This window comes from Haliotis asinina, chromosome 7 (assembly GCF_037392515.1).
Source record: "Haliotis asinina isolate JCU_RB_2024 chromosome 7, JCU_Hal_asi_v2, whole genome shotgun sequence".
NCBI classification, from domain to species: domain Eukaryota; kingdom Metazoa; phylum Mollusca; class Gastropoda; order Lepetellida; family Haliotidae; genus Haliotis; species Haliotis asinina.
The window spans coordinates 16,269,142-16,294,594 of NC_090286.1; the positions used below are offsets into that span (position 1 = coordinate 16,269,142).

At 39.8% G+C, this 25,453-nt stretch overlaps 1 long non-coding RNA gene across 3 annotated transcripts; it reads left to right on the forward strand.

The window, feature by feature from the left end:
- Positions 1-5,976: 5,976 nt before the first annotated feature.
- LOC137291517 (uncharacterized) lies at positions 5,977-18,349 on the forward strand. Of its 3 annotated transcripts, none has more exons than XR_010957263.1 (4): positions 5,977-6,063; positions 6,456-6,571; positions 11,828-12,065; positions 17,412-18,349. It is a non-coding gene; the product is annotated as an uncharacterized lncRNA (long non-coding RNA). The 3 variants fall into 3 exon arrangements; XR_010957265.1 differs by having other exon boundaries at positions 5,977-6,021; XR_010957264.1 differs by having other exon boundaries at positions 5,982-6,114.
- Positions 18,350-25,453: the final 7,104 nt, after the last annotated feature.

The following is a 25,453-nucleotide window of genomic DNA, read 5'->3' on the forward strand; positions in this document are numbered from 1 at the left end:
GACCGCCTGTACGTTATTGGATCAACTGGCATCGTACATTGTTGGAGAAGTAAGAAGTACATTGGTACATTCATTGGTACAGAGGGCGGCTAAAAGACAAAATACATCAAATAATCTATTGAAAAACTGCATACCATTGGTGGAAGTTAAAAGAGACTGTGTTATAAGAGGGGCATACACATCTTCTTAAAATTTGGCTGAACATTGGAGATGGAGCGGGGGAAAAGAGGGAAAGGAAGAGGGAGAGAGAGGACGAACATGACATATCATATTCTGTCGCACGTGCCGCTTGCCTTTTCGTTTACAAGTTCCTAACGTCAGGGTTATGTATAATAAGTGGCGGTAAAAAAGTACGAAACCATGCAGACAAACTTCTTACAATGTGAGAAATTCAGAGATCCTGCAGTGGTGTCAAAAACAGCTAATAACTGTTTGTGGAGGAGAAGATCAAGCATACGTTGGAGTTATGCAGTCTTATAAAGAAAACGAAAGACCACCTAACAAACCCAAGAAATAGCAACAGTTCGGAGTGGACACAAAACATTTAAGGACAAGTTTGGGAAGTCAGAGACTAAGTGGCAGTGTTGATTTGTGATTTATTATACAATTTGAACCCGTCAAACCTGGATGCGAGAAAACACACACTACATGCTTTTGCACGTGCAGCATGCTTCCTCGTTATCAAGGTCGCCACACAAGTGATGTGTAAAACGTGGCAATGAAAAGGTCCATTACACATGAAAATCAGACAAACACGTTACAGAATAATAATGGAGAATATTAATGAAGAGGTCCAGTAATGGTGGCAAAGACAAATGACAAGTGCTTGTGGTGAATGAATGAATGGAAGAAATAAAGAAAACGAACAAAAGAAAGAGACACACATGTGGATGAATGAAAGAATTAATGACACACTCAGGTCACCAGCCCCCAAATCTCAAAGAGCAGAAAACCGTAACTTTTACAACAGCTTTTACAACAGCAATTTCTTTCCTTAAATCAACTTTGTGACGTTTTTTACATTAATAATATAGCCTTCATCTATCTGTCTGCATGTGTGGAATGGCATGGGCATAGACAGAATGTTAATTGACACTGTCACTCACCCCTCAGAGGCATGCCCTAAGAGGCTTTTCCTGAGTCCCCAGGCGGCCGTCTTCTCTTCTCCTGGGTACCGGCTCCAAACTTCACGGTTGAGTAAGAATAACTTTCTATTTTAACTTTTTTCTGCAAAACATGTTCATCCCAGAGACTGGTTTTTAGTCTAACGGTCCGCAAGCTTCAGCTTTATAAATTAAAAAGGGGTTCTGAGACAGAGCAATTTCCACGGACTGGACGTTCCTTTTGTTATTGTTTTTTTCCCCGTGAGTACCCGGATGATATCCTAGAATTCTTAACTGGTTTGTCAATATAAAGCCAGATTTATGGATGTCAACTTGTTTTGCGTAGATAACACGACGTGTCGGAGCGAAATACATGTCCTCAAGAACAAGGACCGTAGCATCATATGGGAAGCCACCTAAGTCTTGTCCACCACCACCACCAACTGGCGCCAAAGGAAGCCTCATGGAAACCACAGATATACGGAGACAACAGCCAGGCATCAGCCGTGATCATTGAATCCACTTACCATGTGCTCATATAACACACGTCCCATCCTATGTTCTTCTCTCAACCTTCTTTGTATTGTGCATACTAGCCACCACACTATTTTCGGTACTCTCTGCCCCATCATTACCATGTTATTTTAGTGCATCACTAACCTCGTAATGTTGGTTTTTCAGAGTAATTTGTTTTACCCCATCATTACCGTATTATTTTAGTGCATCACTGGCACCTTCTTATTTGTGTTGTATTCCATCATCCCATTACCATGTTGTTTTAGTACATTACTGGCCCCATGTCTGTATTATATTTTCAGTCTTCAACGTTGTTAAACATGTTTTCTTACTGACACCTGTAATGAAGGTGGTCTGAAATGAGCCCCAAAACGTCGTGTGTAAAAGATTAAAAGAAGAATTATCCATAAAACATCTTGGTCATCTATAACAACTTCTAAAAGACAACCTGAATCATAATACAGGACATATTTTACTGATTGCAACTTCTTGTTTAATTTACGACGTTTCGGCTTATGTAATAAGGCGGCTTATCCTAGCCCCCTCATCAAGTTGATCTGAACTGAACAGTAAGATTCAAGGTCTTTCACATTGGTGTACATATAGTCTCATTGGTCACCAACGGTAGCACACTTGGCAACTAACTGTATGGTGTCCACCATTCAAAGTAATTCTAAGAAATTTAGTTATTGTTTAAACTAGTTATTACTGTTATGCTGTTGGCCAGTAACAAGCAATCAGTCTGTCAGAGTATTGGCGGTTAATCCTTAGAAGCAGGGACCCTATGTAGAGGGGGAGAAGGAACTCCTCGAAAAGCCGCTGAACGTATGTCTCGGGTCGTTACGCAACCAGTGTATACAGCCAATATGGTGGCAGCGTATTATTTAAGATTGAGCCCGGTTTATTTTCAACAGCTGATTACGTTCGCTGAGTGTTGTAACAACTGAAATCCAACATGTAGAGGATAGGTTAACTATTTTGTCACTTCAGGTTAAGTCAAATATTTGATATTAGTGTCCGTATTAGGACAGTAGATTTGTAGTAAAGTTTCAAGTCGCTGTTATCGCTCACTGGCTTCTATTCTCGATTCACCGCGAAGACTAAATTGTGCCGATAAAAACTTTTTTTCAGACATTCGTTTAATTTTTAGAAGGAGAACATACCTTTAGTTGAAAGGTTTTTGCAAGTAATAGTGACAGTTTTAAGACTTTAAAAAATTGTTAGTGTGTAATTGAGGTGTGTGAAAAATATGACATTTCGCCATTGAAATGCTATACGCCGTTGTTTGAGTATTCCTAGTTACTTCCTCAAAAACATCTTTCACATACACCTTTAATTCCTATGAGGGGAATATACTATCAGGTGAAATGTGTTTACAAGTAATAGTGGTAGTTCCATAATCTAAAACAAAATGGTAGGGGGTATTTGAGGTATGAGAAGAATATGACATATTGCTGATCTGATCTGATTCGCCATTGATGCCTGAGGGTTATAGTTTCATAACTTCTTTCTTTCTTGTTGATCTTATTATTTGACAAAACTGGAAAGGTTTTTTAGAATGCTTTGTGAGAGTTTTACACTTTATTTTTGAGGGCAGTGTGACAGTGTCAGTTAACATTTTGATAATGCCCATTCCATTCCCCACATGCAATAAGACATCTGAAATAATTATTAATGTAAACAAAAATTTCAAAGTAGATTTTTTAGACAGCTGATGTTAACACGTGTTCTCGTGATACTTTTGCGTTCTTTAAAATGTTTTGGGAGGGAAGGCCGCGGTGTATCATTTATTCTTTCATTCATTCACATATGTACTTATTTCTTATTCTTCTTCTTTATTTCGTTCTTTCATTCACATACTTCTTGCTCTTAAATTCTTACTATAATTCATTCATTCATTGTAAAATTCCGACTGATTAAATAAACTGGCTGAAGTTCTGTTCTGTTAATCAGGGATAATCTATATTGTATCCCTGGTTAAACACAACTGAAGCTGCACTGGGAACGAGCCAATTCACTGTGTGCGCTGGAGCATGACAAGCCACACGTTAATTAGTACAAATGGTAAAGAAAGCAAGCGAGTGACCTATCCCTGTTATAGAGTATCCTTGTTAGAAGGAAGGACGTTGTTTTCACACAGACACTTACGACAGAGTGAATTCACACACAGACACTACCTTTTGACAAATTAATCTATAAGCATATTATCGGTTAAATAAATAGATGATTGCTTTTGTAACTTAGCTGATAATTCCTCTTGCTGCACTTACATGCACTTATTACATAACATGTGATATATTTGCCACATCTGGTCTATTTTATAATGTTGAGCATTTACTCCAGACAGGAAAAATGCCAAATGAGAACCTTTGACGGGTAATCTGAGTTGCGTTGCCACTAATTACATCTGTTATTATATTCATTAACTGACCATCAAGTGAATGATGACAAATAACGTGTAGGTTTATACCACTAAAAGTGAGGATACGAACGGAACTTCATTGTTGCATAAAAAACCCTATAAGCATTTGCTGTGTACTTAGGTAAACGGGTATAATCAGTTTTTATCCTTGGAAATTTTTTCAGATTTTTCTAGCAGTGCAGAGTTGTTGCTAGTAGTTTACGGATGCAGATAAAACAAACGTTTGTTTTTATTTATCATGGGTAACAGACCATTGCCCCTCAATACTGTCTAAATAGAAGGCTTTGGAATCTATCGCACTTTAAACAAAACAAATGGGTTAATAAGTGCCTGGAGTCATCATATCTGTACACAAGATGATTAAATATCGAGGTGAAAACACAGAAATAAGGATCAAATTGGATCAGTTACTATGCCATCCACGAAATACCAGGGACATTTTCAAAAGAACGGTAAGTGATCCACCCTTCAAATGTCCCACTGTTTAGGTCGAAGACATTCTACCAAGGTGGACTGAAGCCCAGTCCCCATGCCCGTCATGGTGCTGACCAACTTGCAGTTTGGTATCGAAATTTGACCGTTGGCGAGAAACATTAATTAAAGGTCACATAAAACATAAAACACAACTTTGCAGATTCTGATACCTTTCGGTATGCACTTACCGAAACAAATCGTCAAAAACGCCATTTCAACCTACAAAGTTGAAAAAAAATGCGAAAACGATTCACCAAATTTCACCCAGCGCTGGGGGAAAAAGTGGTTTCAACAGCTGTGTTGCGCTGCGCCCAAAACGCATGCGCAGTCAATAGGTTCGCGGAGCTTGAAACAGTATGCTTGCTCGGAGTATGAGGTCGTGAGGAGTAGTCTAATCTTGGTTGTGTACACAGACAAGTATATAATCGACTCGTTACATAAAGAAACAAAAAAATTTGTTCATTGTGGTAAGCAGCATCTGTCACAAAGAAAGCTCAGTGTCTGGTTTATTGACACCTATACGTCTGAAGGCTTATCTGCTATAGACAATAATATGCAATACACAGCTTCAATCATTGACCACATGAAACTTGAACTATACATCTATCAAGCTATACGCCCTAAAGAAAATAAATTGATTAAGGACGCGTGCTGTCTCTGCCACATTATGTAATTAGGCAGGCGTGATGCTTGTACACATGACATGTTTTATGTCTGTAGGTTGCCGACAAACTACATCCATCTTTCTCGGATGAGTGGTTCTGATGGAAACTGGTGCAAATCTTGTCTGTTTCAAGTCCTGCTTTGTACTTGGACGAATGACAGTTTCCAGCCACGCAGTAGTTCGCCATCTCTACTGAGATGATTTTTTTGTTGGATCAAACGCAGAGAACATGTATTTGCAAAACCCACCATCTCTATATACATTCTTTATGGATAACAACTTCTTCTGGTGTATATGATTTTGTTCTGACAACAGTGTATGAATCCATAGTGAAACGGTGCATTAAGTACAAAAAAAGAAGTTGTTATCCATAAAGAATCTAGTACTTTCTTGTGACTCGCCATACTTCTAAAATGCCCGTCAAACAGATCATCTTTCTGTGCACACAATTAGCCCTCAGCGTATCAGCAAATGAACCATTCAATCGGAAGCCGTCGTTACACTTGCACATCCACCCGCCATGACTGGGTTCAGTCTCTCTAGCGTTTCGTTTTAGAGTATATAAGCCCAAGTACAATATATTGCACTTTTGAATCGCGATTGTACGCCTATAATTTTGTTTATTTGCAATGTATATAATATGTCATGAATAAGTGATAATTGTGTTTAAATTATGTTTGATGTTTTGGTTGCGTGTGACCTTTGATCGTTGAGCCTGAAAGCAGAATACCATGGGTCAGGACAGGAAAACCAGTCAGCCAATTTGACTGGCGTTGTACTTCGAATGCGCAATACTCAAGTCAATGTTTGTGCGCTGTAAAACAAAGATGGCGCGAGAACAGGTGTGTGTAGCTGTCAGATGAGGCGCTTCGAGGACTACTGAGGTTTTAAAAGATTTTTGTCGAGCCATTATTTTAGTCTATTGTGCAGCTAGTGTGAGTGATTCGTTGTACTTTTAAGGCCCAATTATCGTTCTGCTGTCAAATTTAACGTTGAAATCTCATTGCTCACGAGCTACGTTTGACTCTCTAATTGTAACATATTAGTTATTGCCAGTTGAAAATATCACAGTGGATTTTTCTGTAAGAACAGTTGTTTGCAGAAAGTGTATACAGACTTCCATAAATTTCACTAAATGGAATTGCGAAAAGGTAGCCTGATGCATTAAAACGGAATATTTTATTGCAAGTTCCACCAGTATTGGAGATGTCAAACTACTTGTCGCTCGTGTTATTTTGTTTTTCAATGCAAATACGCTCTAGCATATATTTTACAGGAGATAACATTAACAATCGCGGTGATGATGAATCCATTTCCTTGGGCGAAGTGGTGAATCAAGTTCAGAGACTTTGCTGGTTGGCCCTGTTCCAGTTCTTCCAAAGTTTTCTGAAGGTATTTTGTTTTGCGGAGGAGAATGATTATCACAGCTATGTTCAATGATTTTTCTAAAGATATCATATTATTATAATAAAAAATGGCATTGCCTCATGTGGATCTTAAGAAAGGTAAATATATTTTTTTATGGATTTTTAATGTCTGTCTTAATTTTTAATAGTTTTCATATGATCAATTCTACAAAAATAGCACCATCAGGATCAAAGAAATCAAACAAAACAGAAAAAGTGACAACCATACATAACATATTCACTTTTGATGAGAAAAATGAAATCTTTAAATCACAAATGTGTCCTTATCAATGCTGATTAGTGGAGGAAAAAATTAAGGTCAAGGGTGTTAATAGTGATTTTATGAACTGCAAGATAGTGGAGAAAAAGTTGGTGGAAATGGATGAAATGTTCAAGAACATCCATTAATGTTCTTGCACACAGTATTAAAGGGGCACTGATGTGGAGCAAATAATGTTTCTCGCCAACGGTCTAATTACGAAACCAAACTGCAAATTGGTCAGTGACCGCTCCCTCGACCGTGACGGACGGAGAGACTGGGCTCCGGTCCACATTAGTGGAATTTCTTCACCTAAACAGTTAGGAGGCCGGATGCCCATCATATGCCAGTGTAGTTTTTTTCTGATGCTTGGATGGTATAGTGACTGAACCAATTTGATCCTATTTCTGTGTTTTCTACCTGTGAAAACATGATGTCTACAGGCACGTAGTAAGCCATTTGTTTCAGTCCAAAAGATTGCAAAGCTTATTAGATAGATATTAGATATATTTAGATAGTTTAGAGGGTTGGCCCAGTTGTCATAAAAAAAATCATACATAAATTTGGGTAGCAATGGTAGCTACCCTGGTTTATTATCTATGATAATAAAAACACACAGTTGATTTATTTGAATTCGTAAACTAAAATAATGACTTTGCCATTGGTAGAGAAATCTGAAAATTTTCTTACGTAAAAATACTGATTACACCTATTTACCCAAGTACACAGCAAATGCCTGTATGTATTTCTTATGTAACGAAGTTCCATTGGTATCCTCAAAACGGTTTCGGCCCATAAGTGTTTTCAAGCTGCATGTGACAGAGATTACGTCTTCCTTGCTGCAACTCAAGTTTGATGGTATAAACCTACACGTGTTATTTTTCATCATTCTCATGATGGTCAAACTAAAAAATGCTTTATGGTTCAACTTCTTTATTGTACAAGGTCACAACGTTTTGAGACAGTTCCTAGTCTCTTCTTCAGGTGAAGTGATGGTGAAACCAAAGGGATGTAGTATATATACACATAACAGTAGACAGATGACAATGGGTAACAAGATATACAGGTTTCTATTGATTGATGTACAGGCTTCTACTGATGTACAGGCTTAACTGGTTGGCTTAACTGATTGGCGTGCAGGCTTCTATTGATTAGGTTAACGAATTACAGGTGAAGATGTTTAGATAGATTAGTCACTGAGGATAAGGTTCCATGCATTGGGTAGGTAAACACCACCGTCTCTGTTGATTGAGGGCTTGTTCCACTTGATTGCAATGACATCTAGGAGCTTTCATTTTTTGAGGTCATTAGCGTTCCTAACTAATGTGATGGTGTTGTCCCAAGCGATCTTATGATTGGGGTTGTGCATGATGTGTTCACATACAGCAGACTTCTGATCCAAATTTTGAACTGATGTTTTCTGTTGTCTTTTAACCTGACAGCCAGTGGTCGACCAGTTTCTCCAATATATGTCTCTTTACAACTACATTGGATCTGCGTCCTGCTGGATTGTTGCATTGGGGTTTTGTTGTCCTGCGTCCATTAGCTGATAGTGTTTTCAGGTTGATCTTGCTATGGAAGGTGACGTCTATTCCTGTTGTTTCCTTGATGAGACGGCTGATTGTGATGACTTATCTGGCCTTGGTATGGTATGTTAATTCTGATGGGGGAAGGTTATGGTTTAGCTGACTTAGAAGTTTCTTTCAGGGTCTTGGTAATGGTGTTGTTGACTAGATGGGGTGGGTACTCATTAAGGTCTTAAAAGGTTGATTTTAGGTGTTTTAATTCACTTTAGAGGCTGTCTGGGCTGCAGACTGCTTTTGCTCTTCATGCCAGGGTAGCTACTATGCCTGTCTTGATCTGGGGGTGATGGTTGGATTGAATGATGGTTAGATGAATATACTGATCAGTATGTGTTGGTTTAGTGTGAAGAAGTTGAACCATAAAGCATTTTTAGTTTGATTCCACTGACATCTAAATGCCTTTCAAACAACTCTCGATGGCCAGTTAATGAATTTATAAGGTATAATTAGTGGTAACACCACTCAGGTTACTAAACAAAGGTTCCCAAATGGCATTTCTCCTGTCTAGAGTAAATACTCAACATTATAAATTAAGGTCTGTAGTGGCAAATGTATTGTACAGTCTAAGTAAACTTATCCTCAGTACTTTTTGTTACACTCCACTACTGAGTCTAACAAAACCTTATAGGAGGTCGTGTCAGGTAACCTTTGAGACTGACCAATCAGAACAAACCTTACCAAATTGCGAAAGTGCACATTCACACATACCTTTTGAACTTTTTATCTCAAAAAGGTTCGTACCCCAATGATTCCGAATGCTATTTATCGTACCCTCGCTTCTGGATGATGCCCACAGCGTACGTACAACCATGACAACAGTGAGTAAACAGCTGCTGAAAAAGGTGTTTGGGCAATATTCATGGATGAATGGAATATCGTTCTTTAATGTGGCTATTGATGGATACATTCCTGAACAAGGTAGTAGCCTGACGTCGTTGCTATAACATTAGTCTGTTTTAAATTCATTATTTGTATATTGTTTTAATTTATTTGTTGTAGCATTCAGCAGAATCTATATGACAGAAAACACACACTAGATCGCGTATGTGTGTGAACTAGGATCCACACTGGTAGTCTATACAATGTTTAAATGTTACAGTCGTGCTAGAAATTTACTATAAGTATAAGCAGACCATGTTTTTTTTATCAATTTTCAGAATCATACAAATATGACAATAAACTAATTAGGGTTATGAGACAAAATATAAAGACGTACATTGGCTTTGTTATTTTTCCGTCCTAACAGTTTTTAACCATTTCTACCACTGGCAGATGATTAACCTTCAGAGTGTTTCATTTGTTTTCATAATACATTTGTAATGAAGTAAAAATGACTTCACCTTAGTTGATCGCTTAAATATCTTCTCTAGATCATTTTAATATCTGTGATTCTCTTAAACCATACAAGGCAATATGACCGTCTCATTTCTACTACCAACAAAAGTTTAGATCAGTACATTCAGCTGAAGCTGACTAGTCATGCCACATTCCACAATTGCATTGTGGGAATGTAAACATTGCAAACATTACCATGTCTGTAAAATTTTGAGTAGAACTGTGCGACATTTTATCCTTCGGGAAACATAAAATGCAATGTTTCCACCAGTGATGTTAGCTATGTGATGCAACTGCAAATCAAGAAGTGGGATGTGACAAAGCAGTTTACTGTGGAAGGCTGTACGAGGCGACAGCAACTGACATCCATCATGACGTCGGAAGCTTTACATATGCACCAACAAAGTATTGCACCCATGCCTTTCGATGATTTCATAAAAATTATTTCCATGGTTAGACTTAGAATTGTTTCCAGGTTAGGATTTGTTTCTTGGGCAGATGAAAGAGTTTTAATTAGGATTTATGTGGAACTTTTAGGGTAGTCATCTTTTGATGATTTTTGTTGTCACATTGGTAAAACAACAAGTGTTAAAAGAAATATCAAATATTTGTGTATAAGTTTAACATGAACTCGTGAGAAACTAAATGATGAGGTACTAAAACAGGCAGGCCATGACCGCTTTAACAAGCAAACACTGATTTTATTTTATTTTTTATTTTTTATCCCCCGGGCATGTAATGCGAGGGGATATAGTCGACGCCTTGTCTGTCCGTCCGTTCGTCCCCTGTCCGTCCATAATCAGTTTGTTTCCAGAGCAAAGCTCAGAAACCGTTCAATATTTTTAGACCAAACTTGATAGATATAGTAATCTCAGCCTATGGTTGTGACTTTTGCTATTTACAGATTTTTGGCATTTATATTTTTTTCCTTTTGCCATGGAACAGTTTGGTGTTAGTCTTATGGTGGTGTGGTGCCTTTTCCTGTTTACATGTTTTTCTGATTTATTATTTTCTCTGTTTCAGTGGAAACGTTTCAGACTTAGTCTCAAAATGGAGGGATGGGCTTCGTTTCTGGTGCAGAACTCAAAAACCGTTCAATATTTTTCTGCAAAACTTGGTAGATATATCAATTGGAACTTAAAGTGGTGCCTTTTGCTACTTACAGGTTTTTGTGATTTATTATTTTCTTGGTTTCCATGGAAACATTTCGGACTTACTCTGGAAAGTGAGAGGGTGTTCCATTTCCAGAGCACAACTCAAAAAACGTTCAATGTTTTTCTGCAAAACTTGGTAGATATATCAATCAGAACCCAAAGTGGTGCCTTTTGCAATGTACAGGTTTTTGTAATTTATGATTTTCTTGGTTTCCATGGAAATGTTTTTGACTTTGTCTCAAAATGGAGGGATGGGCTTCGTTTTCAGAGCAGAACTCAAAACCTTCTTGATGTCTTTCTGCAAAACTTGGCTGATATATGAGGCAGACCTTAAAGTGGTGCCTTTTGCTATTTGCAGATGTTTGTGATTTATCATTTTCCCAGTTTCCAGGGAAACAATTCTGCCTTAATCTCAAAATGGAGGGATGGGTTTCGTTTCCAGAGCCTAACTAGAAAACTATTTCATATTTTTCAGCTAAACTTGGCACATATGTGAGGCAGGCCACGAAGTGATGCCTTTTGATATTTACAAAGTTTTGGCATGTTTATTTTTCCTGGTTTCCATGGAAACAGTTTGAACTTTGTCTCAAAATGGAGGGATGGGCTTTGTTTCTGGAGCACAACTTGAAAACCATTTGATATCTTTCAACAGATCTTGGCAGATATATGAGATCTTGAAGTGGTGCCTTTTGCTGTTTACAGATGTATGCTATTTATATTTTTCAGGAATTCCAAGGAAATGATTCAAACTTAGTCTGAAAAACATTAAGTAACTGTCAGATGATTTGTCCTTTCAAATATGTGGGGGCCGGGGGATATGTTATCTTCTGATGACTCTTGTTTAACAAAACTGAGTTACAGTTTGAATATTGTAGATGCAACTTAAGGAAACCCACACTGCTTTGTTGCAGGGTCTTTGCATCTTTAGCTAGACATGAATCAATCTATGCTTGTGGAGGTGGCAGAGTCTGACAGAGAAGTGTACAGCACCCCTATAGTCCTTGAGGAGAAAGGACTGGCACAGATGTCAACTGTTGACATATCACTGGGGGTCATCTTCGGCATTTGTGGGGCTGTTATCTTAGTGGCTGCTGCTTATTACTTTTGGAAGAATTATCAGAGACGTCAAAGAATACTTCGAGTTTTTGGGTATGTTTTTGTTCATAATTAGTAAGCATTGGTGATTGCATGGTATTGTGACCTTGTTTGACAAGGTTGTAAACCCTTTAAAACTGTACTGTGTTTTGGAGACAGTGATATTGGTACCAGTGTCATTTATACTGAAAACAATATTGACCAAGCATGGTATCTCACCTGGATATGTAGTGAAGCATTGATAAAACAAAGATGACCACTGAATGTTGATATGGATGTTTTCCGCTTAGGCACTTAATGGGCGATCTTTTTGTTGGGGGGATAACTCTCCTTTTAAAATTGTTGTTCCCAACTCAATGTGCACAGCGACAACTTGCTACATGTAAAGACAGAATCCAGCTTATGCGTTGCCGTGTTCACCTTTACGTTTACGACGTAAAGCCATTAACTGACACATTTTGTGTTGATTTTTAGTTGAGAAAAGCATCGTTTGTTTAATTTGATTTCCAGAGCAGTAGGAATTGACACGATATAGATAAAGAGGGAAAACCCAATGAAAAAATGGTTATTTCCATCAGTAATTCTTTAACTAAAAAACCTTACAAATAGTTCCCATATTATCACTGATCGCAATGTAAAACATCGGAAATATATACACCTCCAACCAATGAGTATGCCCGGGAACGTCCTCATCGCAAATTTGTGATTATTACACATCCCTGGCAATTGAAGAAATTCCGTATCGAATGTAACAGTTAGTTAGAAATGTATTAATTACATTTTGAACAACAGTTACTCATCTGAATCCATTTTGGTTTTAAATTCTGACACTGCTGTATGTATATTTTCATGTATACTTATAAAAGTGCTATACACCTATTACCTAAGCAGTTAGTCAGAAACACCAGTCATCATAGTTTGCAATAAAATATTTCCCCCATGAAAAATAAGCCCATTAGTCAGTGTTGTGATTCATTTTATATATGTGAATCTATTTCTTCATTTTCTAAAAATTTAAGACAACTCAAACCTCTTAATATATAGTCATTTACAGAGATTTGTCTCAACAAACAATATATAACTCTGACTTCCCAAGAGGATATGTATGGTATGTATGATAGAATATTTCTACAAATTTAAGAGATCATATGTATGATGAATGAATAAAGTCATGTATGTGTAATTTAATGTTAAAGTACACATGCACCATCATACAAAACTCAGAATTACAAGATTGTACAGTGCAGCTATAATGTACAGTGAGTCAAAATTCTCTTTTTTTTAAATTTGTGTTTTATATATATAAATATATATATTACATATATAAATTTATTGCAAGAAAACATGAAGAGCTAGATCTAATAAATACACTATCAGCTTTTTCATAACTATTATAATAATCTGTTTATTGTGAAGGCAAGTTATATGTACACACTGCTGTAAAATGTAAAACATTTGTTGCTTACAACACTTAACACTTATTACTCTAGAGATTGGAGTTTATTATCAGTATGAATATATGTACTTTTTTAGTTATGTAATAAAAAAATTGGAAAGTGACCTTGAATATGTACTTATCCTAGTAGTAGTATTGCTTTTTCTGTGTCTGAAATATATTTGATAAATAAAAGCTTGCATCGAAGAGGACGCACATGTAAAACAAAAATGTGATTCCTGTCATATTTCATTGCATCAGAGATATGGGATGTGGGGGTATATTTATAGCTGGCTGGGCAAGAGGCTAGAATATGAACTCACTTTCAATGACCATGACACAAAGAACGGTGATGCCGGCAGCTACGCGGTCAACAACATATTGCTAGAGTTCAATATGGTCCTAAGTTGGGAGCTGCCAGGCAGATTCAGAACCTGTCCATCCTGTACTACCAAGTCCTAAGGCACCAAACGATCATTGTGGACAAGAGCAGCACCAAACCTTTACAAACTCATGAACAACTCAGTGTTTGGGAAGATATGGAGAGTTGGAGAAAATGCATCAGTGTGAAACTTGTGAGATCGAGGAAGAAAACTCCAGAAACTCATGGCCAGTCTGGTGTTCAACTGGAGCAAGATATTCGACGATGACTTGGCAGCGCTGCACATAAAAAAAAAACACATCAAATTCAAAACACACATCTAATGCTGTACTTAAACACAGATACTTTGCTGATGGAAATTCACACCAAAGACGTGTATGAAAAGACACATGCATTGGAACCACACCAGTGCTTACCCCAAGGATCACCCTATGCACAGCCATGTCAACCAAAAGGTGCTCAAAAAGATGATTGCCTGTATGTCGACTTGAAACCCAAGATGAACTCCATCAAGAAAGCTGCCGCTGCTGAAATCAAGGAGGTGAAAGGTGTGAAGATACGTGATGAAAAAGCACTTCAAACATGCCAGATTCAAGGAAGCCCGGTCGAGAACAAAATGTTCAAACACCAAATGAACATGCAGAGAAGCCATAGAAACAGAATGATCAGCAAGACCTTGCTGTCTCCCATAGACACGAAAATGATGGATCGCCGTCGACAGAGTCACCACTTACGCTTACGGACGTATTTGCATATCTACCAGTTAACTGAACTCTCATACTCACACATGAATACATGGAGAAATTTATTACAACATGAGGGGTACTGTAAAGGCGTTTATGCCGTCCTGAAGCTTGCCAAAACAGCTCGAGTCTCAGAGGAGAAAGTCAAAGCATGGGTCCATAGAACGAGTCATCTGGCAAGTCTACCTGCCAGCGCCTCAGTAAATCCCAAGAAGAAAATTGGGCATTTCGACGCCCGAATCGCGTTCACCAGGCCGACCTCCACTCTCTTACGCATGACAGGTGAGGCACAAACCCTACGCCCTGACCTTCGTTGACGTCGCCAGCTGCTACAAGGAAGCTGAAAAGCTGATGACCAAAGATTCAAACGAGGTCACCAAAGCCTTGGAATGCATCTACAAACAAGTCGCTTAACCTGGCCCACCATGTTGCAAGTCGATTGGGGGCACAAGTTCATCATAGTCGGATTGCATCTGGCCAAGCACATCCAGGTGAGACGAGGCATGATGGGACCTAGCTACAGTCAAGCCATCACTGGGAGATTCAATCGCACCCTGGACGTACACCTGTTCTCACACCAGCCATCAAAATGAAATCCTTCGAATCATCATCAGTGGCAGCATGTTACAACAAAACAGAAGAGAAACCATTACTGGACTGCATCAGTGTGAGGTGCCACTGATTCGATATTGTCCATGAAAACGTATGTCAACCTGGTCAACATCAAAGAAACCCAACTTGTACTGCTTGAAAAATGGGCCAGCGAGAGTGTGATAGTGATCGTGCCTCTTGACACAGACCACTGTGTGAGAATAGTTCCCTTGACTGTTCAAGCTAGCACTGTCTCGATACATCAAAGTGTGCGGCTTGATCTGGCACAGAATGATTCTCTTTTATCAAAGTCAATCTGATAAAGTTTGTCTTCAATTCTTGGCAACCAAAGACATTTCCACCACCGACCCCATGCTCACTTTGAAGTCCGTATCTCAAAAACTATTCGGCTGATTTTAAACAAATTTTGCATTCACATCTGTAAAATAGTATATACAGTGATGGCTTTGGAGAAGGGTCCTTCTTCTCAAGGGCCTAATTCTTAAACTGGAACCTTGAGAAGGACATGATCCCAAACCATCACTCTCTATACTACTGTGACGCAACGTCAAGCCAAGAAACGTGTTGCAGTGGGGTAGGTTACTGTGGGAGGCAGTACGAGGCGAATGCAACCAACACGCACTGTATCGTTGGTTACATCGTGAATGTGTGCGAAAGTGTTCGATTATGAGAGGGCAGACTAGAATGGCTAAGGGACGAAGATGCAAATAGTGCACATTATTGTCTGATCAAGTACTGTCAGCACCTTTGATCTGTCACTGAAGCATCTTAGCTGATTACTCCCAGTTTGTCAAACCTTTGAAATAGACCTAGGGAGAATCCAAGAGCCTTCCTATAATGATAAGAAGCCAAGTGGGTTAACTCCTATACTTGGATTAAAACTGAAACTCATAGTACAGGTTGTTTGTTTTGAAAATTGGACGTAATCCCTCCAATTTCCATTCAAGCTGTAAACTGTAGATTGCAAAAATATTTTCAGTTATTTTATTCATTGCGATTATGTTGTAGAATTTATTGCCCAATGGAGCTGTTAATGCTATCTTCCTGAATCAATTTAAAATCATGATAAACCCAACAGAAACTCACAATTACTTTGTTTTAAATTTTGGGACAAGATATTGTCAGATCATCCATTGTCTCCTCAAGCACGGCTGTAGTGACCTGAACACAGACAGATACAATCAACATATATAGGAAATATCTAAGTGTTCATGTGGTCATTATACTTAAAACGTTATTCACTGCCTTTTACGTGTCGGAACTTTCAGAATTTTTTCAAAACTGTGTATTAATTTTTATTGTTTGTACGATATGTCATGTTTGAGAACCATACTTTCATTGAGCTATCCACCACAGTGTTTACAAAGTAAACAAAATATTATACAGCGTAAAATAACTTTTTAATTCACTTGGTGTATGTGATATGTTATGTAACTCAGTGTATGTGTATAGTTCTTTATACTCTTCCACAACATTGACTTAAGTAATTAGCTGGAAAAATGTTGTATATACCTGTTTTTGATGACAAGGAATGCGTTCAGAAACTGTACATAAATGTTTAGGATGTTGATGTTTCTAATTTACGTATATATATATATATATATATATATGGTTGCAAAGCCATCAGGTGGCACACCCACCATATATATGGTTGCAAAGCCATCAGGTGGCACACCCACCATATGTATGGTTGCAAAGCCATCAGGTGGCACACCCACCATATATATGGTTGCAAAGCCATCAGGTGGCACACCCACCATATATATGGTTGCAAAGCCATCAGGTGGCACACCCAGCATATATATGGTTGCAAAGCCATCAGGTGGCGCACCCACCATATATATGGTTGCAAAGCCATCAGGTGGCACACCCACCATATATATGGTTGCAAAGCCATCAGGTGGCACACCCAGCATATATATGGTTGCAAAGCCATCAGGTGGCGCACCCACCATATATATGGTTGCAAAGCCATCAGGTGGCGCACCCAGCATATATATGGTTGCAAAGCCATCAGGTGGCGCACCCAGCATATATATGGTTGCAAAGCCATCAGGTGGCGCACCCACCATATATATGGTTGCAAAGCCATCAGGTGGCACACCCACCATATATATGGTTGCAAAGCCATCAGGTGGCGCACCCAGCATATATATGGCTGCAAAGCCATCAGGTGGCACACCCAACAAATACCATCCTAAATATAATTCTTGGTTTGTATGTTTCAGGCAACCTCATGCTGACCCATTTGAAGCATTACACAGCAGCGTTGAGGAGGAGTCCTCCATCATCAGTTTGTAATTGTACATCCATCAGTCATTTCTACGGAAATTTACTATAAGCACAGTGACCTTCTTTTTATACATTTATAATGTTCACTTACACAAACGATAAAGGAAAGTGATGTTTCAGCGTGTCAGAAAAGACCCAGCCTCCCTTATATACTGTGAGAACAAGGCTTAATGCAGAAGACTCGAGTGACCTCTGATTTACCAAGATATATTTTACTACTATATACTATGAAACATTGCACATAACTCAAGTGGCATGTTTTCCAAAATCATTTTAAATACGAAGGTACATTTACGGCATTGTCAATAGGTTTCACCGTTGGCCAAACAGTGTGATTGCTGTGCATCTACTTGGAGGAAAAATCTCAAAATATCTGCGTAACATGTTTATTATTGACTCTGTCTACTACATAAATGCTGATGTTGTATCATCTTTAGTTATCCCATCAATGTGATGAATCAATGTATGTCAAGAAATTTCTTTTCTTTTTTTTCAGTTTTATGAGTCAAGGAATCTGTCAAAATGTCAAATGTGTGTATGCTATTGCAAATGTTTCATGCCTCTCTTTCGGGGAATCGGGATGAGCTTTCCAAGGTATAAAATCTGAAGCTGCAGGAAGAAATTGGAAAAGTAACTAACAGGGCTATAGAACAGTTCAGAGGTGCCATATAAAAAACAACTTCATAAAAGATATTACTACATTAATATTTATGTTGGGAAATCATTGAAATATCATGTCATGCTGAATGTGATGTTTCATCAATGAGACCCAAGATGTTTTGATTGCATGAAACGTAACTTATACACTTTCATAGTCATTGTGTACTCCAGTTCTCATGTTGATGTGGTCATTAAAGAAGGGACATCCTTCCAACAAGCTATTGTTGTTTAATTTGCACATCAGTAACCTGTGTGTAGCAATTATTGTTGTTGTTGTTGTGGAGAGATGCATCTGGGAGCTGTGAATCCTCTCGCCTCAATCTTTAATAATGCTCGGCAAACCCCTATGATCTGTCGTTTCTGGAGACTTCTTTTAATGTGATCTTAGTATACTACTTTGTTTCATCACGGTTTGGGCAATTCAGAATGATGTGGACAAATGTTCATCTTGAAAGAGCTTGCAGACTTGAATATACAAAATGAGGCAAACTACCAGTGTAGAAGAGAAACGTGTTAAGATAACTCTTTGAAAAACCCAAAACAATAATTTATAGTGTCTGTTTCCTTATCAGAACAGTTCGGTTCTAAGATTGTACCTTGTTTCCTTTCAAGCAAACCTTCTATTTGGTGTTTTCAGTGTTGATTTTATTTTGAACTACTTTACAGAAGCTGTACTGTAAGAAACAAAAAAATGAACATTAGAATAACTAGCACGCAAGTGGTGAAAAATATTGGTTTTAGATAAACTTACACAAGATCTGACATGAGATAGGTGTGAAATGACAGAAAATAGCATTACACTGATGAGACTGAGAGAATGATTACTTACATGATTGTGATTTATTTGGATGTAGCCAGATTGAAGGCCTTGAAGAATTTCTGATGTTTAACCCTTACTAGTCCAGTCATCCTGGTCAGATTCTGACCCAACCCACCACAAATTGCAACAGAAATGATTTCAACTTTTTTTAGACCCAGAATCTATCCTTTATAACATATAAAAAGTCTAGGAAAATCTCAGTGGTGGAAGAAGGTCAAATTCGATCCTCAAGGTCATAGGGGTCATCTTCGCTTTTGAAATCTTTGACAGCAATGCAAACGTTTTGGATTCTACTCAGTTGTGTCATGTTATATATCAAATGAAAGCTCTCATTACAGGCTTTTCAAAAATATATATATTTGTCATTTTTGCTTTGTTTTCATCCGAAACAATTCTGAAAAATATGAAGATCGTTTGCCAGCATCCACTTGGACGTAACTACTATGATTATGAAAACAAAATTATCATTGTTCCCAAGTTTTGCGTGATGAAATATTGTGATAAATCTGTATCTATCAATAGGCATTCCAAATAATGATGAAATAGAATAAAGAATGAGAATGTTTTGTCAACACCTTTCCATCAGATACAATGATGAAAAACAAGTCATTCTGTCAATTATAATAGAATTGTCTACTACTCAACTCCATAAATGGTATTTCATTATGAATTCCTTAACTAATCTTCTTTGACTGACATGGCAATGTCCTTTTCCCGTTTACTTCACAACAGTTCTCTGATTGCATCATTCATCGCTAAGGTCGAGCTTTTGAGCATTCAGACATGCACAGCCACGACACACACTACACAAGTGAGTGCATCTCAATCCATGCTTCTTACATGTGCATCTTTGAGAATTGCACATATTTGTTTTACAGTTACATCTGATCACTGTCAACAGTTCCTTTGGAGCTGGGGGCAAATCTGTTTGCAAGGGTGGGATCCTCTTGCCATCTCTCTTCCACCCCCAATCTGTCAGTGGATGAGGGTGTCCTTTCCACTCTTGAATCTGAAAGTAAACCCGGAGGATGTGATACTTGACTGCTGCTGAGGTTGGAGGAAGATTCTGGGGATGAACATGCATCTGGCTTGAGGCTACCTTCTCACAAAAACGCCTGTGTGGAGAAAGTCCAGACTTTCACCTAATTCTCCATTCAGGGGGCAAACCATGGCCTTCTCTCCAGCTTCAATGATCTCTTCTGCTGTTATGGATTCAATGGGCTGGTTGAATATTTTCCCATAATCTCTGAAACATACATCTTCCTGAAACTTTTTCATGGCAACTGCTTTTCCAATTCCATGGATTCTTGATGTATCACAGCCTAAGACAGCATGTATGAACAGCAAGTTCTGACAAGCGTCTTCTCCTAGCTTCTTGATATTCCAAAATGGAATTCTTTTCAAAGAACTTTTCTTGGGGGTTGACTGCAAGAAAATATCACACGATTCCAGATTTGCGTGATAGCACAGAAGGACTAGTAGATTCGTGTCGTCCCTATGACAACTGTTGGTGACTAGCATGCGAGCGAAACTGCTGTTTGGTCATATCAGGGGGCAAGAGGTGTAGGGTGCCGTCACTTAACGGCCGCATGGGCGCTGACCATGCACGGCCCATTCCCATGTTGCACATCGACGTAAAGCTGGTTTCCAGGGCTATCTGGTGGTGTCATCAGAAATGACCTGTCGTCGACAGGTTCTACGTCGGGACGCTTTTAAGTCCGATGTAACTCGATTTTTTGGAATTTTTCACGCTGCGGGTACTTGTCATGTTTCGTACAACGACCCCAGGGTTTTGATTTTACTCTGGATCGGAAGCCGTGTGTCTTGGCTTTCACGTCATGTGCGACACATGCGGCTGCAGTCATGTTTTCCCACCCTTAAAGCCACCCAAAGCTAAGCCCCGTGCGTGTGACGGGAGCCAAAACAGCTCAGATTTGATATCACAAGGGTTTGATCTATGCATCCTGCGTTCCCTAATTGTCATACATGAAAATTTGGCCACGTGCATGAAGCACCTGGGGTTATCACGGGGTCGACATGGGGCGCCTGGTTGGGCGTCCACGCCCATTTTTCCATCTGTTATAGACATGTAATTTTACCAAGAAAAAAGCCTTACTCGGAGAGCATCTTTTAAACGCCACTCGAACGTTGAATATTCACATCCTATTCACAGGTTTCACATCGACGTGAAGCTAGTGCCCAGGGCTATCTGGTGGTATCATCAGAAGTGACAAGTCTTTACCGGGTTCGACGCCGGGACGCTTTTTATCCCGATTTATGGTAGTTTTTCACGTTGTAGGTGCTCGTCATGTTTCGTACATCGACCCCAGGGTTTTGTCTTTGACATTGGTCGGAAGCCCCGTGTCTTGACTTTCGCGTCATGTGCGACACGTGTGGCTGCCGTCATGTTTTCCCACCCTTAAAGCCACCCAAAGCCAAAGCCTGTGCGGCGGGATGCGAAACAGCGTATCACGAGTGAGTGAGTGAGTGAGTGAGTGAGTGATTAAACATACCTACACATACACGTACGAATTGAAAGCTAGAACTGTCCATTGGCTTTTGGTGTCAGGTGTACGCCATCCTTGGCTAGCAGCGCAGGTCCCATCCTCATGTGCTGGCTGTGTTCCCAAAGGGTGGCATCCAGACGGCGTCGCAACATCTTCTTCAAGCGCCGGTTCGCCTCCTCCACCTTCCGCTTGTAGGCAGAGACCGTCATGTTCCTTGGTTTTACCCTCGGAGACAGACTCCCTATCACCGCCCTGGAGCCTGGCCGTTTCCACCGAAGGTAGTCCAGAAGATCCAGCAGGTCTTCTACCAGGTCCCGAGGATCAGTCGTTCTCTCCCACTTGAAAGAACACAATGCCCTGAAAAGCTGCATCAAGGGCATCCACCTCTGCTTTCATCCGAGCGACGGTCGCCCCTCCGATCCCACGCACGGTAGTGAGGATGCCATGTGGAGGGGGACAGACTTGAACAAGTTGCTCCACGAAACTATGCCTCAGGATGACAAAGTGCAGTGGCTTTGAAACAGGAGCTTCAAAAAGTGCACAGGCCATGACTTGAACGAAGTTAGTCTTCAAGAACGATTTCTGACAATGAGTTGTGTCAAATAATATCAGCACAAGTGCCGTGATGCTCGTATCGGACTGCTAAGTATATATAGCCTGGGTCATTGATAAGTGTTTGTAATGAGCTCTGCATTGAACTCACAGGATCGATCGTTCATGGATTAAGACCTGTTGTTAGCTTACGCCTGACACGACTCACTTATCTCGTTCAGTTATAGGATAAAACAACGAATCAATGATTGGAGCTTTCATTCGTAATTGCCGCCACTTTGGTTGGTTTCCATGTCTCACTCAGAAACTCACGGATTAGGCATTACTATCAAAACATCAGAGCCAAGCTTGTGTGTCCCACCCCGACAAGTGCCTCTGCAAACATGACACCAATCACGGCACAATTCCAGACAATGTAGTGATGTGATGTGATTGTGTTTGTCTTGTGTGAGGGTAACCTTTAGTAACACTAAGAATCACAAAGGCAGTGTCTTCGCTTTCTCCCCAGCTGGAAGTAAAGACAATACCAAGGCTACATTTCCATGCAACATCAAACACCTTCCATACAACATCAAACTATCGGCAAACATGGAAACACGGAGTGGAATTAAAGACAATACCAAGGCTACATTTCCATGCAACATCAAACTATCGGCAAACATGGAAACCCGGTATTAAGGATCACACCAGCTGGAATTGAAGACAATGTCAAGGCTACATTTCCATACAACATCAAACAACTTCAGACAATACCAAGGCTACATTTCCATACAACATCAAACCATCGGTAAACGTGGAAACCCGGTATTAAGGATCACACCAGCTGGAATTGAAGACAATGCCAAGGCTACATTTCCATACAACATCAAACAACTTCAGACAATACCAAGGCTACATTTCCATACAACATCAAACCATCGGCAAACATGGAAACCCGGTATTAAGGATCACACCAGCTGGAATTGAAGACAATTTTTCCGGGCCAGTTTGTAGGCATTGAAAATATGTCACCTTCATCTAGTAACATGTTGTCAATGCCTCGGCCGACCGACTGACTTTGTAGACCTTGATGCAAGTATAGCATTTCACTTGTGTCAAGGGTTACATCACCTACCCATTTGCACCTACTTTGTTCATTTCGCGCTTTTAGTTTTTATTAGTAGTGTTAGGTGTTTTTGTTTTGAGTTGGTAATGTTTGAGTTTCGTAGTCACCTCTCTGTTGGTGTATTTTTCACGTTAATTTAATGTTTTTGGTTTGGGGTTAGTGTTTTAGGCGGCGTTATTTTTGTACTTTTAGTTTGGCATTTATCTCCAGTTTTACGTTCTGTCATTGTCAGTGTTTATTATTCAGTTATACGCACCGCGGTATTCATGGTTTTAGCTGTAAATTTATGTCATTTAGGTTTGGGTTAGCGGTTTAGTTTTAACATTCTCGGTATTGATGCTTTTAGCTTTAAGGTTATGTCATTTAGGTTAATTCGGAATGGGTTAGTGATTTAGTGTAGAGAGAAGGACGTAGACTTCCCGTTTTAATTTTATGTTATTTTGATTGGAGGTTAATGGTTTGGATTAGAAGGGAACAGTGTTGGGTTGTTCTTTTAATTCAGCATGCACCATGATAACCATAGCTCACGAATTATTGAATACCCATACAATTGCCGTACATAATGGACAGATACCTCAAATGTGTTAACACAAATGTATCATACAAATCATGAAACCTGGAAGGATACAACTTTCATTCCAAAGTCTGATTGCTGTGAAGGCACACTTGAGTCGACGTTGGAAGGAGGTCGTGGTTCTTCAAGTACTGTTGGCAGTTGAGCTGCTACACGTCAACAACACATATTACAGTTTACATCAACAGGCATAACAAAAGGTCACAAAACGTCAATGTCCGTCTGCCATGTCATGCCGTCGCATCTACCCATCAAGTAGATGTCTCACGTAGCTGTAGACACTACAGCAATAGACCGCTCATTTCCCATATGCCACACCATAGGGAATCGCAAAGATTTGACACGGCAAATCATGAACAGTTACCACCAAATCGACTTAGAGCCTCCTGTCAAGACTCGAACGGGTTTGCCTGCGCCAGCTACCGTTTTACCATCATCGCCTCTCCTCTCGGGATCGTCCCCTCGCCTGCTATGCAACACCAGCATGTCGCTCTGCTTCCGTCACTATCACCCATCTCTAGGCGAAAGTCAGCAGAGTCTACACTTTCTCACGGGCAAATCAAGACTCGAACGGGTTTGCCTGCGCCAGCTACCGTTTGGCCATCATCGCCTCTCCTCTCGGGGTCGCCCCCTCAACCTCTGTGCAACACCAGTGTTTTGCCTGCTTCTTGGTTGAGACATCGCCTGCTTCTAGGTAAAATCACCGGCGTATGCACTTGCTCGCGGGCGAATCAAGACTCGAACCGGTTCGCCTGCGCCAGCTACCCTTTCACCATCATCGCCACTGCTCTCGGGATCGTCCCCTCGCCTGCTATGCAACACCAGCATGTCGTTCTGCTTCTTGCAAACTCGCCCCTGTCAAGAGTCGATAGGTTTCAGTTCTGCTACACCATGGCCGCTTATAGATCGAGCGTCTTCGGCAGAACGAATGATGAATAGTATGAACAACGTCGCGCGCCGTTACTCACGCTAACCACCACGTCAACCAAGTGCTTGATCATGGTGGAGGTTGGAATTATCCCCCTATGCACAACCTTGGGACTTCGATCTTTCCAACCTCCGTGGGCAGACGTAGAGGGCAGCGTCGCAATTTCCGCATCGCCGTTCCCATCCCGTCTACGTTCGTGCCCTGGGAACGTAGGCATTTTTCGAGCAGTGGCCAAGCTGGCTCGGGTTCCCCTTGTGTAGAAAACTACGTGAATACGTTGGATAGTGAAACTTTAACCTGACGATAGTACACATTTTAAAAAGTTTAGATTTACTTTATTTGAAAAGATAGAGTAACGAAATTTTGCATGTACCTCCGCCATTAAATGGGCTTTCTGGCAATACCATCCAATTTGACATCTGACTTTTAGAAAAGAAGTTACATAGTATTTTTTTTTCAAAGTACAGCAAAAAACGACTATTGACGCAAAAAACGAACAAATTGTGCAATATACTTTACAATTGTCAGAATAGAGGAAATCTGTTTACACCATTGTTGCCGCCACCAGAAGAGCTTTCTAATGATACCAAAAATGTATGCTATAGACTAGAGTGCTGCAGTTAGAAGCAAAAAGAGACGCAATAAGGCAACACGAGAGCAATTGCGCCATTGAAAGGCCGCAGACGCAAAAAGCGGCGGTATATACGGACGTGTGTAGCGTCTCCAAAAAGCATTGTATATGTACATGTGATACGTCGTTAGAAGCAGATTTGAAAGGGCATTCATATGCATTATGGACATTTAGGATCGCAAAAACGATATAAAAATTATC